This window comes from Sciurus vulgaris (genome assembly GCF_902686455.1).
Source record: "Sciurus vulgaris genome assembly, chromosome: 17".
Taxonomy (NCBI): domain Eukaryota; kingdom Metazoa; phylum Chordata; class Mammalia; order Rodentia; family Sciuridae; genus Sciurus; species Sciurus vulgaris.
In genome coordinates, this window is record NC_136478.1 from 44,757,537 (window position 1) to 44,774,350 (window position 16,814).

At 39.7% G+C, this 16,814-nt stretch overlaps 3 long non-coding RNA genes and 1 pseudogene across 6 annotated transcripts in view; 3 read left to right on the top strand and 1 right to left on the bottom strand.

Annotated features, from left to right (window-relative positions):
* The window catches only part of LOC306648647, a 392,598-nt gene that overhangs the window by 236,152 nt on the left and 139,632 nt on the right, over window positions 1-16,814 (top strand). The window lies entirely within an intron of this gene.
* LOC306648652 overlaps window positions 1-16,814 on the bottom strand; it is a 116,372-nt gene that overhangs the window by 85,423 nt on the left and 14,135 nt on the right. The window lies entirely within an intron of this gene.
* On the top strand, window positions 88-723 carry LOC306647649 (NADH dehydrogenase [ubiquinone] iron-sulfur protein 8, mitochondrial-like; annotated as a pseudogene). The gene has a single exon. The product of its transcript is annotated as an NADH dehydrogenase [ubiquinone] iron-sulfur protein 8, mitochondrial-like (transcript).
* Window positions 3,733-15,307, top strand: LOC306648648. 2 transcript variants are annotated; one of them, XR_013760429.1, is made up of 4 exons: window positions 3,733-3,847; window positions 4,688-4,806; window positions 13,672-13,798; window positions 14,189-15,307. It is a non-coding gene; the product is annotated as an uncharacterized lncRNA (long non-coding RNA). The 2 variants fall into 2 exon arrangements; XR_013760430.1 differs by having other exon boundaries at window positions 4,688-4,762.

Sequence of the window (16,814 nt, forward strand, 5' to 3'; positions counted from 1 at the left end):
GGGGAAAAAAACCCAAAGGATTAATGGAATAAAGAGTTGGTTCTGTCCGCCTCTCGTTGACTGGCCCACGCTGGGCAAGAGAAGGAGCGGCAGCCTTTGGAGATGCGCTGCCTGACCACGCCCACGCTGCTGCGGCCCTGGCCCAGGCTGTGCGCACAGGACATCCCAGTGGCCGGAGTCCTCATAGCAGCACAGGGGCAGCGACCTACAAGTACGTGAACCTGCAGGAGCCCGAGATGGACGTGAAGTTGATAACTGACCGGGCAGCGAGGACCCTGATGTGAACTGAGCTCTTCCGAGGCCTGGGCATGACCCGGAGCTCCATGTTCCGGGAGCCAGCCACCATCAACTACCCGTTTGAAAAGGTCGCTGAGCCCGCGCTTCCGTGGGGAGCATGCGCTGCGCCGCTACCCGTCTGGGGAGGAGCGTTGCATCGCCTGCAAGCTCTGCGAGGCCGTCTGCCCGCCCAGGCCATCACCATGGAGGCTGAGCCCAGGGCTGATGGCAGCCGCCGGACCACCCGCTATGACATCGACATGACCAAGTGCATCTACTGTGGCTTTTGCCAGGAGGCCTGCCCTGTGGATGCCATCGTTGAGGGTCCAAAGATCGAGTTCTCCACAGAGAAGCATGAGGAGCTGCTGTACAACAAGGAGAAGCTGCTGAACAACAGGGACAAGTGGGGGGCCGACCAACATCCAGGCCGACTACCTGTACAGGTGAAGCTTGGCGGAGCAGCCGGGCCCCTGCTGCCCAGTAAAAGAGCCCCACCTCCCAAAAAAAAAAAAAAAAAAAAAAAGTTGGTTCTTTCAAAAAATAAAGATTAACAAACGCTTAGCCAAATTAACAGAAAGAGAGAAGACCCCAAATCAACAAAATTAGAGATGAAAAAGGAAATATTATCACAGATATTGCTGAAATCCAGAAGATGATAATGTACTATTTTGAAAACTTATATTTTAATAAATTGGCAAATCTAGATATTGACAAATTTATAGAAATTTATGACGTAACCAAACTGAACCAAAAGGTTATGGAAAATCTAAACAAATCAATATCAATTAATACGATTCTAGCAGTAATAAAAAGTCTTCCAACAAAATAAAGCCTAGGACCAGATGGATTCTCACCTGAGTTCTACCAGACCTTTCAAGGAGAAATGATGCCAATCCTCTTGAAATTATTCCATGAAAAAGAAAGGCAGAGAACAGTCCCAAACTCATTCTATGAGCTAATAACACCCTAACACCAAAACTACATAAAGAAACACTAAAGAAAGAAAACGACAGACCAATACCCTTGAAGAATACGGATGCAAAAATCCTTAATAAAACATCAGCAAGCATGTCCAAAAACACATTCAGAAAATCATACACCATGATCGAGGTGGTTCATTCCAGGGATGCAAGGTTTAATATGTGTAAATCAATACATGTAATTCATCACATAAATAGAATCAAGAATCAAGATTATATGATTATTTCAATAGATGAAGAAAAACACCAACTAAATCCAGCACCCATTCATATTAAAATCACTGAAGAAATGAGCTATAGAAGGAATGTACCTGAACAGCACAAAGGCTACATAGACAAACCCATAGTCAACATCACTGTGAAAAGAGAAAAAGTGAAAGCATTTCCTCTAAAACTAGGACCAAGATGAGGATGTCTGGTCTCACCACTCCTATTCAAAATATTTCTTGAAACTTCACTCAGCATGTATGCATGAATGTATCACAGTGCATTCTAATTTGATAAGTAACAATAATTCATCAATTAAAAAATAATATATAGAAAGAAGACCAGTAGAGTATAAGAAGGGGATTAGGGGTGAGGGAGAAGGGGAAAGAAGAGGATAGTACTGGGGATTGAAATGGAAAAAATTATGTTACATGCATTTAGGGATATGTCAAAATGAATCCCACTATTAGATAATTCAATGTATTAAAAACAAAAATTTTAAAAATTATCCTTAGAAAAAAAAAATGTTGTTCATGTCCCTTTCCTGGAGTCTTCAAGATTATCAACAGAGATTGAGCTTACTTTATGTCACAGGGATCAAGACTCCCTGGCACGGAGGCTAAGACACTACATCAATTTATTAGTTGTAACTGCTACTATAACAAATTTCTACAAATGCGGTGCCTTAAAAATAAGACAAATATAATACATTATAATAAAAATGCTGAGATGGTCTCTCTAGGATGAAATCAAGGTCTAGTGGGGAGGGATGTGTTCCTTTCTGGAGGCTCTACAAGAGAATTTATTTCCTTGTAATGAACTTTAAAGCTAGGGGCCAAACATTCCTTCATTCATGGACCCCTTCCTCCTCTGGCTGGCAAAATTAAATCTCCAGTAGTTACATCTTTCTGACCATTCTTCTGTGGTTATACCTTCTTCTGTCTCTAATCTCAATTTAAAAGATTCACTAATTTTAAGGACTATCGTGGCTTGGACTTGGAATGTGCCCCAAAAGCCCCTGTGTTGAAGTTTTGGTCTCCAAAACAGCAATGTTCAGAATTTGTGTTTTGGGGAAGTGATTGGATAATGAGGACTCTAACTCATCAATGGATGAACCCCCAATATTATTCTCCAATTCTCCACCATCACAAAGCTGCACCTTTCACTTTCACATCCATGTTACCCTCATGCACTTTTTTTTTTCCATTCCACTCCTCCCAAGTCCAGTCCCACCACAGTCTAGCACACTCAGGACTTCCTTTGCCCAGTCTCACGTACGAGACCCTGCTAGACGCTTCCTCCTGGTCAGAGGCCTCAGCATGAGCTCACGTCCCACATTCGCGTTCACGCTCCCAGCCCGTGGGCACGCTCCACTACTGCCTGCCCTAAGAACCTCTGCGCACTGCCAGCTTGAAACAGGATTCCAAACTGCAGCTCGGCTCTGCCAACGTGGTCACTGAAGCCAAGATGCCAAGTCTGAATCTGGAAGGTGCAGACCGCTCATCCGGGTGCTGGGAAACCTTTGTGCCCCAGGCCTGTGGCACAATATGTTGACAGGTGAGTGGTGGAAGCCTGGGGCACGCAGGTGCTCTTGGACTGGGCTGTGTCCAACAAAAATCCCACTGGAGGTATTGTTGGTTTTCTTTTTTTTCTTTTTGCAGTGCTGGGGATCAAAGCCAAGGCCTTGTGTTTGGAAGGTAAGCGCTCTACCAACTGAGCTATATTCCCAGTCCTGCACTAGGCGTATTGAAGAGACTTGGAAGACGTAATTTAAAAAGGATTGCAGGGTTGGGGTTGGGGCTCCGTGGTAGAGGGCCTACCTAGCATGTGTGAGGTTCTGTTCTCACTACCGCATATAAACAAACATAAAGGTCCATCGACAACTAAAATGCATATGTTAAAAATAATTTCAAAATATTGCAATAGTCAATTAGGATTTATAGCCCACGGGTAGGGTGAGGGGTTAGTGGATGGCAAAGCACTAGGGGAAACTTGAAGGGTTGTGAGGATTCTGGTTAAAATGACTTGGTAAGATTCTTTCTGGAGTGAGAAGAAGGAGGACTAGGCAAAAACGATGCTCAGAGGAGCCTGATCAAACTTTGCTTCAGGGAGTCTTTGTCAGCTGAGGGATTTTGAAAGGTTCTGAGCAGCTTGGTTGGAAGCAGGTTTAGCCTGTGGTTAGCCATACCATTAGAAGGCATGTGAGCATGACTCAGCAGTCTGTCCTTTCCTGGACTACACTTCCCAGAGGCCTCTAGGGCCAGTCCTTCCTCCCGCGAGAACTAGTTCTGAGGCCTGGGCGGGATCTTCCGACTGGTTTGCAGAGGGCTTCAGGGCTTTGGGAGAGTTTGGGTTCGGCTGGATCCGACAGGAGTGGAGGGAAGGTGAGTAGAAGGGAGGGGGCGTAGGTGAGGCGGCTGCGAGCCCCGCGTTTCTGAAGCCCTGGCCCGTGAGGCTTGTGTGGGGGACCGGAAGCCTGAGAAGGGGCGACTGTGAGGAGTGTGCGAATGATGCTTACTGAGTCTTTATAGGGGCGCGTGTCTGTGCGGTGGTGGACGGACCTGTGCGGAAGGCACAGGACTTGATTAGCCCTTATGATCCGGCGTGTGAGTGGAGTTTAATTGCGACCACTTGTTTTATTATGGTTAGCGCGTGTGAGGGTCCGTGAGCGCGTGTCCGCTTGGTAGATGTGTGTTTATGTCCGTTTCCCGAACTGCGTGCGTGGGTGTGTCGGAGGCTCTGAGATTTGTAGCTTTCCTCCGTGTGTATGTTTCTGATGTCGTTGGCTAGGGTGCTGGTGAATTTGTTGGTGTCACTGTGTTCCCTAGGTGGATGGCATTGAAAGTACGAGGTTCCTGTGGACCCCGCCATGTGACTGTGTGTGTCTCCGAGGTATTTGAGATTGTGTGTGTGTGTGGCCGATTGCTTTTAGGTTTGGGTACCTCTGACGTGTGTCCCTTGGTGTGTGTTTTTAACATTGTGTGTCCCTATCGCCTGTGTATAAGTGGGGCGTCTTTATGCTTCTGTGACTCCAGCCAGAATTGTCAGTTGAGAGACAAATTCTGCCCAGAAGTGCAGTAACCTTGATTTTCTCTGATGCTCCAGATTTCTCTGATCAAAGTGTATGCGTGGGACAATCGGGACTGACCTAAACTGACCTCTGAAATGATCCATCTGACCCCCAGAAGACTCTGGTGTTTCCTGACTCCTTTTTCTTTCCCCAGCTCTGCCCTGCTTGGATAGAGGCCTCCAGAGAGGAATCAGGAACAGCTGTTGAACATCCACAAGGCACCTGAAAGGTAGCGGATCATTTCCTGTTCTCTTGAGACTTCTTGCCCTTTAGGTAACATGGTTCCTATAGTTTTCTCTTTGAAAAACTGGTGTCTCCATACTCCAACTTCTGTCCTCCACCAATTGTCAGGTGGTTTTAATTCTACTTTATCTTGTTTTTTTTTTTTTTTATTTTTTTTATTTTTTTGGTAGTTGTAGGTGAACAGCATGCCTTTATTATATTTGTTTATTTTTATGTGGTGCTAAGAATGAAGCCCAGTGCCTCACATGTGTTAGGCAAGCGCTCTACCGCTATGCTGGAGCCCCAGCCCCAACCCCTCTGCTGCATTTTTTAATAATGTTTTTCTATTATTATAAAAGCAAAACATGATTATTTGTAATATTTTCAGAAGTACAGATATCCCCAGTGAATTAAAATCAATGAGTGTAAATATGTCCTTGCCAGTCATGTATAACATGCAATTTTTAAAATTTTTAGTAGTTTGGTTTTGTGTGTGTGTGTGTGTGTGTGTGTGTGTGTGTGTGTGTTTGCACTGCCTCAAGTCTGTGGCCTCATTCAATGTGAGGCAGGCCCTAAAATAGTTTTGAAAACTTGAATTTACACATTTACCTTGTAGCATATCCTACCTTTTAACATGTAATCATATTCAACTATTTTTCCACATGGCTTAATTTCAAAAACACTTTGAGGTACATAATACTTATCTGAATGCTTATTTTCTTCCAAATTATACACAGAAATGATATAAAACACCTGTAGGTGTAGTTTAACAAATAATTATAAAGACACATTGAAGTAATACTGAGGTCAAGAAATAGAAAACAGTCCTCACTGAAAAAGCCCCTCATTTACCCCATATACAATCATAAACAACATTGTGTTCTGATACTGACAATCACTATGATCATTTCTTTGCCTTTCATTAGAACTTTAGTACCTGTATATGATGCCTTGTCCCATATAGGTTTGGTCTTTATGGGTTTTTTAGATGTGTATAAACAGAAAAGTTTAGTGTTCTTTTTAATAAAAAGTTAAAAAGAAACCACAGTTCATTTTAATATTGTTGTATATATACCATACCCTCTATAAGCATAATATAATTGACTTATCCATTCTACACTTAGTAGACAAGTAAATTCTGATTTTTGACTCACACTAGTAATGTGTGCATTTGTGCTTCCCTTCTTGTAGCATATATACCTAGGATTAAATTGCTGATGCAAAGGATTGGTACATCTTCAGTTTTATTAGGCAGTGCCAAAGTTTTCTCTCAAGATACTGTGCAACAGTTTATAGGGATTCCTTTTGCTCCATATCTATTCCACTGTTGGTATTGTCTTGTCTTTTCAATTTTTCCCAAATTGCAATATCTAATATTATCACATTATTTTATATATCTTTCATTATTAGTGAAATTCAGTAGTTGTTCTTGTGCATTAGAACATCCTCTTTTTCTAAAATGCTCCTCCAAGTATTTTGTCAGTTTTTAACCTTTTATTTTCATCCATTATTATGATTAAATTTTTATTATTATCAGTAATAGTACTAGTACTAGTCGTAGGAATTGAACCCCGGGCTGCTTTACCACCAGGCTACATCTCCAACACTTCTTACTTTATTTAGAAGTAGGGTCTAGCTAAGTTACCAAGACTGGCCTTGAACTTGGGATTCTTCTACCTCAGCCTTCTGAGTAGCTGGGAATTTTAGGTGTAAACCACCACTGTGCCCCACTTTGCCAGTTATTAATGGGGTTGTTTTTCTCTGATATAACAGTGTGTGTGTGTGTGTGTGTGTGTGTGTGTGTGTGTGTAAGTGTGAGAGAGAGAGAGAAAGAGACTCTCAAAAATGTATATGTTTTCAGTATATTAGTCTTTTGTCAGTTATATATGTGATATTTTATCCTGCTTGGCTCAGTTTTTCACTATTTGTTGTTCTTTTTTGTTGAAGTTCTGGGTTTTGATATAATGAAGTCTTTTCCTGTGATTAGTCCTTTAGAAATTTTCTTCTACCTTGAAATAAGGAAAAGTTCATGTTCTTTTCTAAAAACTTTCTAGTTTATTGCTTTAACATTTATTATTTTCTGTAGGGAAGTACTCAATTTCATCTTTCCCCCAATGTGGGAATTCAGTTGTAGCAGTATCATATATTTAAAAATGGATCTTTTCTGCACTGATATGAAGTGCCAATTTAGTAATAAATTAAGTGACTGTAAATATCTATGTCTATCTTTCAATTCTATTGTCCGTCCCATTGTTCTGTTTGTCTCTCCTTGCAGTAGTACCACACTACTGTATTCGCTGTAATTCTATATTGGAATAAGTCCTCTCACCTTCTTTTTCCTCAGCAATATCTTAGCCATTTGTTTTCCCTTGTATTTCCATATAAATTCTTGAATTGTCTTGTTTACACCAAGCATCTCTTGGGATTTTGATTGAATTGTATTGTATGTATATGGACAGAATTGGATGGGTGGAAATTTGGGGATTCCTCCAGTAATATAAAGCTCTCAGTTGATTGGGGTCTTCTAAATGTTTTTCAACAAGGTCATGCTTATCTTCTGTACATAGTTATAGACAACTATTTTGTATTGATTGTCAGGAATTTGAACACTTCAGATAATGATCAACATAGAAAATTTAGCCTTTGTTTTTTATAATAAGGAACTATGACAAATTTCCCTTCTTTTCTTCCTTCTTTTATTAGTCTTTCTGTTTCCCTCCTTGACCTTCAAGAAAAGCAGATTTGATAGAAAAACTGAAATGACTGTATGCTAACTTGAACAGCTAGGTTATAAGAGAAAAGTTTTGAAAATTCACTTGCTAATGTCCCATAGAACATGAATTCCATTTACATGCACCCAAGAACAACAGCTTCAGCTTACAGGAGGCAGAACCAAGACATTCAGTTTTCCTCAATTCATTCTTGAGCTCTAAAGTGTTGGACCTTTCAGACCACAAACAAGTTACTGGGATAAGATAAAACTGTGGGTAAAAGGTTTTTATTTCAAAAATAGTTTTAGTTATAGATGGGCACAATACCTCTTTTATTTTATCATTATTAGTAGGTTTTTTTTTGTTTGTTTGTTTTGTTTTGTTTTGGTGATGCTGAGGACCAAAGTGGTAGTGCATTCTACCACTGAGCTACAACCCCAGCCCAATAAATCTCTTTATACATGTTATCCTGCCACTCCTCCTTTATTTTCCTTTTTTGAAGGTATTTAATGCTGTTAATTATGCTTTTATTTCACAGTTTCCCTGTGTTTGATTTTTGATATATTGGTCTTCTTTTAAATTCTTTTCTAGGAAGTCTGTATTTTCCTTTAGTTTTATATGTAACATGAGAATTGTAATTACATAGGAGTGTATTTTATCTTGATCACTTTGATTAAATTTTAGTTTTGATTAAATTTCAAACTTGCCTAAGTTGTAAGACCTGATATTGAGTATTCTTTTGTACCTGTTACTCATATTCACCGATTGTTACATATTGGACTGTTAGCATTATCATTCCTGCATGCACTCTTACTCTTTGTCTCTCTTTCTCCACATGCACATAAACACAAACACACACACAAAACACAAGTTTTATCTGAACCATTTGAGAGTAAAGTGTAGACATTTTGCCCCTTTTGCCCTTTACCATCTCAATGTATAATTATTTAAGAACAAGAATATTCACTTACAGGGCTGGGGGTGTGGCTCAGTGGTCGAACCTAGCATATGTGAGGCACTGGGTTCAATCCTCAGCACCATACAAAAATAAATAAATAAAATAAAGGTATTGTGTCCATGTACAACTAAAACAATTTTTAAAATATTCACTTACATAACTACAATTATCAAAGTAAGAAACTATGATAGTTATCTAACCCATAATTTATATTTAAATGTTTTTCACTCATCCACATAATGTCCTTTATAGCACATTAACCTACTCCCTCTCCTACACAATGTCCAAGATCCAGTCTGTGATCACATATTCAATTTACTTATCATGTCTCTCTAATCTTTAATTTGGAAGAGTTTCTCTCTCTTTCCTAGTCTTTCATGACCTTGACATTTTGGAAAGGGATAATCTGGTTATTTTGTAAAATGTCCCTTCATTTCAGTTTGTCCTATGATTCTTCATGCTTACATTCAGGTCATGAATTCTGTGGCAGGACTGTCACAAATGTGATATTTTATTCTCAGTACATCACATTAGAAGATACGTGATGTTGGCTTCTTCCATTTTTAAGTATGTTAAATTTGATAATTGATTAAGGTGGTATATACTGTAATTCTTCACTATAATATTAGTATTTGTTTTTAATTAGTAGGTGATATATAGGGAGATGCTTTGAAAATATAGAAATAACTTTTCACTAAACTTTCACCCTCTAGTTTAACATCCATTTGTAACTATCGTCTGGATCTATTTTACTATGATGTTTTCAAAATGGAAAGTTCTTTTTTTAATCTCCAATATTTTGTCCATACTAACTTCTTGGCGTTTTACTATAAAGAAGAGCTTTCACTTCTCCCCTACTTATTTGTTAATTTGTTTATGTCAGTGTGAATTCATAGATTTTTATTCACTGAGTTGTCCCTGTTACTATTTACTTTCATATTCACATTTTCCTGGATTTGGAGAGGCAGAGCTGCCTGTGGACTTGGCGCGCTTCTGCAGGCACCACCTTGCCGTTTTTCCTTCTTTGAAGTCCGTAGGGTTAGAGACAAACTCACTCCACTGATGGGAACAAGGGCTAAACTCTGTGGCCAGATTTGGAGCTGAGCATGAGGCTGCTGGGGAATCCTGGATCCCCTTTCCCTATTTCTGGGTTGGAACTGTGCTGTGCTGTGGATTTCTGTGGCATCCCCGACCTCTAACTGTGGCACTTTCGACACATTAGGAGGGAGGTTCCACCTGGACACTCTGTAGGGAGAACGTTGTGGAGGCTGGGAAAATGGCCACGGGCATCCTGAGAGCCAAAAGGGAGGTCAGAATTACCTGTAATTACATCTTGGCTGTCAACAGGATCTCTGCCACCCTACCCCTTACCTTTTACTGCCCAGGAGGCTGCCTTGCTGCCAAATATCATTCCTTATCCTGGAGGAGTGGCTCATCTTACATGGAGCCCTTCCTTAGCGTACCCATCTTTTCCATCCATTCCTCACAACAACACACAGAGCAGTTTCAATAATAACACAGGGATATCCATGCTCAGTTGTCCAATAACGTGGATGAAAAAAACAGGGACAAGCAGAGGACCTGTGGCCTGAGTGGTTGAGGAGGACTCCCAGGAGAAGGAGAACTGAGTTGTAGCCAAAGGGTTTGGTAAGTTGGAGAGTTCGGGGAAAGAGTGGGAAGAGGGTAGGAAACAGTTTGTTTCAGAGACTGGGCCTCTGGGCATACTACCATTGCCACAGTGTGGAAGGAATGTAGTGGCCAATTGACCTATTAAAGGTTAATTAAAAAATAATGTACAGGTGAAGATACAGACTATTCACACATGGGAGGGAGGAATTTGATCCGCTGTGAACTGAATTTTACACTTGAGAGCACTTTCAGCATCAGCAGTTGGGAGGTTTTCACAAAAAAAGTCTCTCAAGTTCCTGCTTCTCTAAAAATAAATCTGCCCTAAACCTGCACTGTTCTTTGGTGTCGGGCAGTTTTAGCAGACAGTGTCTTCACCATTTGGACAGAGCCTGGAGGGTCTGTTTGCTGCACTTCCTACAGTCTTCTTCATACTGTGGTTAAAATCATTCTCACGCTAACATTTTTTGCCCTCCTCTCTCATTTTATAACCTCCCCAGTCCCTGAGAGAGATGTTTCTTCCAACTTTGAGCTTAGTGGAGACAGATCAAACAATTCCATGTGCCAGGCTGGGGAACTCAGACTTTGTCTTTGAGTAAGCTGGGTTTTTAAGGATATTAAGAAGGGTCTGAGCATCAGAAAATCACTGGTGTGTGGGAAAATAGTGGTTGAAAGACTATAGGAATTTTCTGCTTTCTAGTTCTTGAGAATGGTGACCTGGATACCCTTGAGTTAATTAGATGAACATTTATTGAGTATGAATACAGTTACCAGAATGACTCACTGTCATTTTTGATATGGGCTAATTTGGTTATGTCAGATTTGCTTTGACTATGCTTATCGACCCATGAGAGTAGAATTTAGCTAGAAAAAGATTTGTATTTAGTTTAATCTGGAACTCCTTTGTGGGGATTTATATGGTCCTGGATGTTTTCAGAGGAACACTGTTTCTTGTTTGTAAAATATTTCATTTTTGAAAGTGTTAATATCAAGAATGCATAAGAAATCTACTTAAGACATTTTCCAAGGTAATATTGAATCTTTTATATATGTGTTATCTTAACCACTCATAATGTTAATAAGGAAGTAGCCTGATGTGCTAGGAAAAGTCATAACTGATATTTCCTGTCACTGATATTTCCTGTCACTTCTTTCACTTTCAGTAAGACCTAAGTCATGTAACCAACATGTTCCTTAGTGTAGGTTTTTTATTTTATTTTAATTTATTTATTTTTGGTACTGGGGATTGAACTCAAGGAGGCTAAGGCTTATTCAGTAGATTCCTTTGGAGTCAGATATCTGTATACTGAAAGAAGAGTCTGTTATTTCCCACCACCTCCAATTACTTACCTAACATACTGTGATTTGATATAAACAAGGAAACTGTAACACTCACTCCTATTTTAAAAAAGAGAGAGGGGGGGACTGGGGATGTAGCTTAGTTGAAGAGTACTTTCCTAGCATGCACGAGACCTTCAATTCACTCCCTAGTTTTGAAAAAAAATGAGAAAAAGCAGGCATATAGGACACCTCTTCATTTTGAATTGTCCCTGGTTCTTTTAGTCCAGGCAGATATAACCTTCTTGGAAGCTGTGTGAGTTTCTGCTTTATCCGATATGGACCACTGTGTTAAGCAAAAGCTATAACACAATTCTGTGTATCTTTGGGCAGGATATTGGTGCTGTGGGACAATATCCAAAGAATCTCAGAAGTCCTTTGGTCTTGCTTGGAGAATCTACTAGGTGTCACCTTTATTTTCAAAGGTCTTAAATTTTGGGTCTTTCAAACATTTGATGTGACCTTTACTCTGAGGCCATTTAAAAAATTTGTAGCTAGAGAGCCCTGTGGTATAAAACAGGTTCAGTTTCTCACCTGGTGCTGTAGTTCAGTTAATGTCCCCCAAAAGTCCATATATAAAAGCTTGATTCCCAGGGTGAGACTGTGGGAAGTAGTGGCTCTTTAAGGACGTGGGGAATGTGGGAAACCCTTAGGCCATTGGGGGTATTCTCTCTAAGAGGATTGTGGCACCCTGGTCTTTTTTCTGTCTCTGCTTTCTGTCTCATGGTATGAACATTTTGCTCCTTCATGCACTTTCACCATGATAAGGTGAGGCCTCATCGGGGGCCTCAAAATGGTGCCACCTGATCTGGGTCTGGATGCCAGAATTGTGAGCTAAATAAGCCTTTTTAAAAGTTAATTGCCTTATGTAGTTTATTATAATAATGTGAAACTGAACCATGCACCTAGCAAGTCCTGTCATGTCTGTATTTTCCTCTAAAATATGATTACTAATTCCATAATAATTTCCTTATTACTTCTATTTCTACACATTATTTTATGTAGCTAGAAACATGCAGCTGGAACTCTGCGTGTGTGTGTGTGTGTGTGTGTGTGTGTGTGTGTGTGTGCATATGTGTATGTATGTTTGGCTGGGAATTGAACCTAGGGCCTTGTGCTTGTGAGGCAGGTGCTCTGCCACTGAGCCATATCCCCAGCCCACAACTGAAACTTTCAACTGACTGTCTGGAGATGTCCTTAGCTGGACTGAGAGGTCATCAGTTACATTTTCTTTGTTTCAAGTTCACACAGCAGCGTTTTGCTAAATGTATAACATAATCTTTTTTCAGCCTCCTGTAGCAGTGTTCTCACTATTTTTTCACCAGTGTAGTGGATTAAAGAATTTAGTGGCTTAAAATGAAATCATTTATTATAAGTTTACAACTCTTGGGCAGAAAAGAGGACCACTGTATTAAGCAAAAGCTATAACACAATTAGGCCTAGCACAGTTGGGCTGATTGTCCTGTATACTCATGTGGCTAGTCAGCTGGCTGCTGAGCTGGAGCTGAGCAACTTCATGTGTCTTGTGGTTGGTTGGGTTGCTTCAGTTCTTCTTTTCTATGTGGCCTTTTCACTGAACAAGCTCATGTTAGTGATATGATGGCCTCAAGGTGCCCTGCACAGGAGTGAAAACCAGTCCCCAAACCAAACACCCTAAAGTAATGCTTGCATCATATTTGCTAATGTCCCATTTCATAAAGCAAATCATGTGGCCAAGCCCAGGGTTAGTGAAGGAGGAAAATGCATAAAGGGTAGAAATAGGCATGATTCACTGGAGGTCTTCACTGCCAACAGTCAACCAGTAGGATGCTTTTGACTGTAAGCAGTAGGAAACCCCACTTAGGCTGAAAAATAATAACTTAGATCATTTAAAGGGAACTCCACAAAGAGAGGGCACACCTTAAGGTTGGTCCTATTGTTCCATCAGCTTACCAAGGACTGGTGTTCTTTGACGTTTCCACTTTGTTCTCTCACCACGTCAGCCTCATCTAGGCTCGTTCCCCTCAGAGTTATAGGATGCTTGCCAGTAACAATTTCATTTAATTTGGATGATGACCCTGTAAGGTCAATACTATTATAATATCCGTCTTATAAGGAAATTGAGACATGGGGAGAGGAGAGTGATGACTGCCGTTTGAACACAGTTTATTGCTAGAATTTTACTTTGGGTGACTGAGTATTTCTCTAGCTGAGAAATTCTGTTTCAGGAGCCTTTTGCCCTGTCATTCTAAGCTGCAGGCAAGGTGGACTTCTGGATAAGCAGGGATGTATTTTGTGTTGAAGGCTTTCGTGGTGTTCAGGGACGTGGCTGTGGACTTCACCCAAGAGGAGTGGAGGTTGTTAAGCCCTGCTCAGAGGATCCTACACAGGGAAGTGATGCTGGAGACCTATAGCCACCTGGTATCATTAGGTAAGTATGGCATCCCTTAGCACTACAGTTTGCCCCACAGAATATTTTCCACTTGTCATGAGAAAGGTTGTACCTTTGGGTTGGGCTTAAAACAGTAATTAATCTTTTTCCTTTTAGTAAATCTGGATTTAACAGAGTTGAAGCAGATAGCTTGATTTACTCATGTTATGTATGACACTGCATTTCCAGGTCTCTTTCCCTGGAAAAGAGAAGCTGGGGCTCTCATTTTACCTTCTCTTTCTCTAGACACAGGAGATTTTCATCCCCCAAATGTGATTCATTTCTGACTGGAGTTCCCTTTCCTTATTCAACCTTCTTCTCTGGAGAATTCACTATTCATGAGTCTTTTGTAACCTCATGAGTTCTCTTTGTTTTCTTTCCTATAAACAGAAATTCCACTTTCCAAATCAAAACTTGTTACTCACCTGGAGTGAGGGGAAGAGCCCTGGAGAGAGGAGAGAAAACATTTGCCAGACCTCTGTCCAGGTGAGTGTGAGCATGGGATAGATGGGACAGCACACCGCTTGGCAGATAGGGCAGGAAGAGGCATTTCTCAGATGCTGGGAAGAAGCTCCTCTGCAGGCCTCGTAGGCCACTGGTAAGGCTTTCTGGCATTGCCTTCCTTGCAGAATATAATCTTCAGTTGAGGGAGGAACTTTTCTGAGGGAGAATTTCTTCCCTCCTCTGAAAGCCTCCCTTACTTGTCTGTGTCTTCTCTATAATGCAGTCCATGTTCCTAGTGTTTTTTCTTTCCTCCAGATCTTAAAAACTATATACCTACCACATTGGCATTAAATCTTTTGGATACTGTTTCCTCTTATGCTAAGAATAACTGATAATCTCCACTTCTCCAGATTTTTGCAAGCTGTGAATAATAATGAAATACATACTCATGTGCCAGCCATCTGGTTTTAGAAATAAAACATTACCTAATCAGTTGAAGCCCCCATTTCCAAATTGTATCACATACTTCCCCACTGTCCTGCCCAAAGGGAACTGTATTTCAATATTAGGACTTATAATGCCCAATTATGTTTCTCTGGAACTTGTGAATATAATAAACTTTGTTTTATTTTTTTCCTGACCCTCTCTTCTGTATTTTCTTTTGGCCATACCTGACTGAGTATCTCGTAAAAGAATATAATACAGGATACAGTTATCTTGCATGTGTTTGGGTACATTTATCTGTAGTGTTTTTATTTATATTGTCATGTTTTCATATGCTATTCTAAATGGAATTGTATTTTAAATTTTGACCTTCAGTTGTTGCCTGCTAGTATAGGGAGAATACCATTTGTGTATTGTCCTTGTTTCCTGTCACTTTGCTTAATTCATTGATGAATTACAGCTTTTTTCCTAGATTCCTAGAATTTTCCATGTGTAGGTCATGTCATCTATGAGTAAAGACAGTTTTACTCTTCCTTTTTAAATGGAATGCTTTTGATCCTTCCTCCCTCCCTCCTTTCCTCCCCTTCTTTCATCCTTCCATCTTTCCCTCCTTCTCTCTTTCTTATTTGTCTCTTTTCTTCCTCTTTTTGCCTTTTTGCAATTGTTAGGACCATTGGTACAGTGTTGAATAGACGTTGTGAAAGTGAACATTGTTCACTTTCCTTCATTGTTCCCTGTTCCTTGCATTGGGTGGGAGGTGTTCACTTTTTCATCATATAGTATCATGTTACTTTTATCAGGTGACTAATTTCCCTTCTGATCCTATTTTGTTGAGTTTTTATCATGGATGAGTTGAATTTTGTCTCATGAATATAATGTTTTTATTTAGATCACAAAATTAGGACTGGGGTTGTGACTCAGTGGTAGAGCACTTACCTAGCATGTGTGAGGCACTGGGTTCAATTCTCAGCACCACATATAAATAAATGAATAAAATAAAGGTTCATCAACAACTAAAAACTTTTTTAAAAATTTTTTAAAAGTCACAAAGTGACACCTTGGGTGGTCAAGTTTTTTCTTTGTAAATAGAATTCATGTAAATAAAGTTTTATTAGAAAACAGCCATACCCACTTAATTTCATATTGTCTCTTGATGCTTTCATATTATCAGTAGAGCTGAATACTCAAAACAGATCGTGTGGTCTACAAGCCTATAACATAATTTTTTTGACTTTTTAAGAAAAAAATTTCAGACCCTTGCTTTAGGAGATATTACAGCATTTCTTCTTTAGTTTGTTAATATGATGAATTGTATTGATTGATTTTTGAAAGTTGAATAAGCCTTTCATTTTTGAAGTAAACTTTATTTTATCACAGTATATATTTTTTAATATATTGTTGAGTTTGATTTGCTAATGTTTTGCTAAGAATTTTTATCAGTGTTCATGAGGGATTTTGATTGGTACTTTCTTTAAGCCTTAGTCTGGTTTTGATAGGAGAGTAATAGTAACTTCATAAAATGAGTTCAGAGTTATCTCTTCTCTGTTCTATTGAAAGTTTGTTAGAGGAGCTTGGGGTTGTGGCTCAGCATGCCGGTGCTCACCTAGCACATGTGAGGCCCTGGGTTTGATCCTCAGCATCACATAAAAATAAAATAAAGGTATTGTGTCTACCTACAACTAAAAAAAAAAAAAAACATATATTTTTAAGAAGTTTATTAGAATTGGTATTCTTTCCTTAATATTTGAGAGAATTTACCAGTGAGGTTTTCCTTGAGGGAAGATTTTAAATTTCACGTTCTATTTACTTAATAGCTATGTGATTATTTTCATTCTGTTTCTTTTTATATCAACTTAAAAATTTGAGGGGGGGTACCAGGGAATGAACTCAGGGGGGCTTGTGTATTTCAATGTATCCACTTAATCTGTTTTAGCTAGAGACTTATTAAATTTGTGTATCTTTGCAAAGAACCAACTTTTGATTTAATTGACATTTTTGGTGGTACTACAGATTGAACCCAGGACCTTATACATGCTAGGTAAGCAATCTACCACTGAGCTATTTTATTGTGAAACAGGGCCTTGATAAGTTGTTTGCACTGACTTGGAACTTGAACCACCTGCCTCAG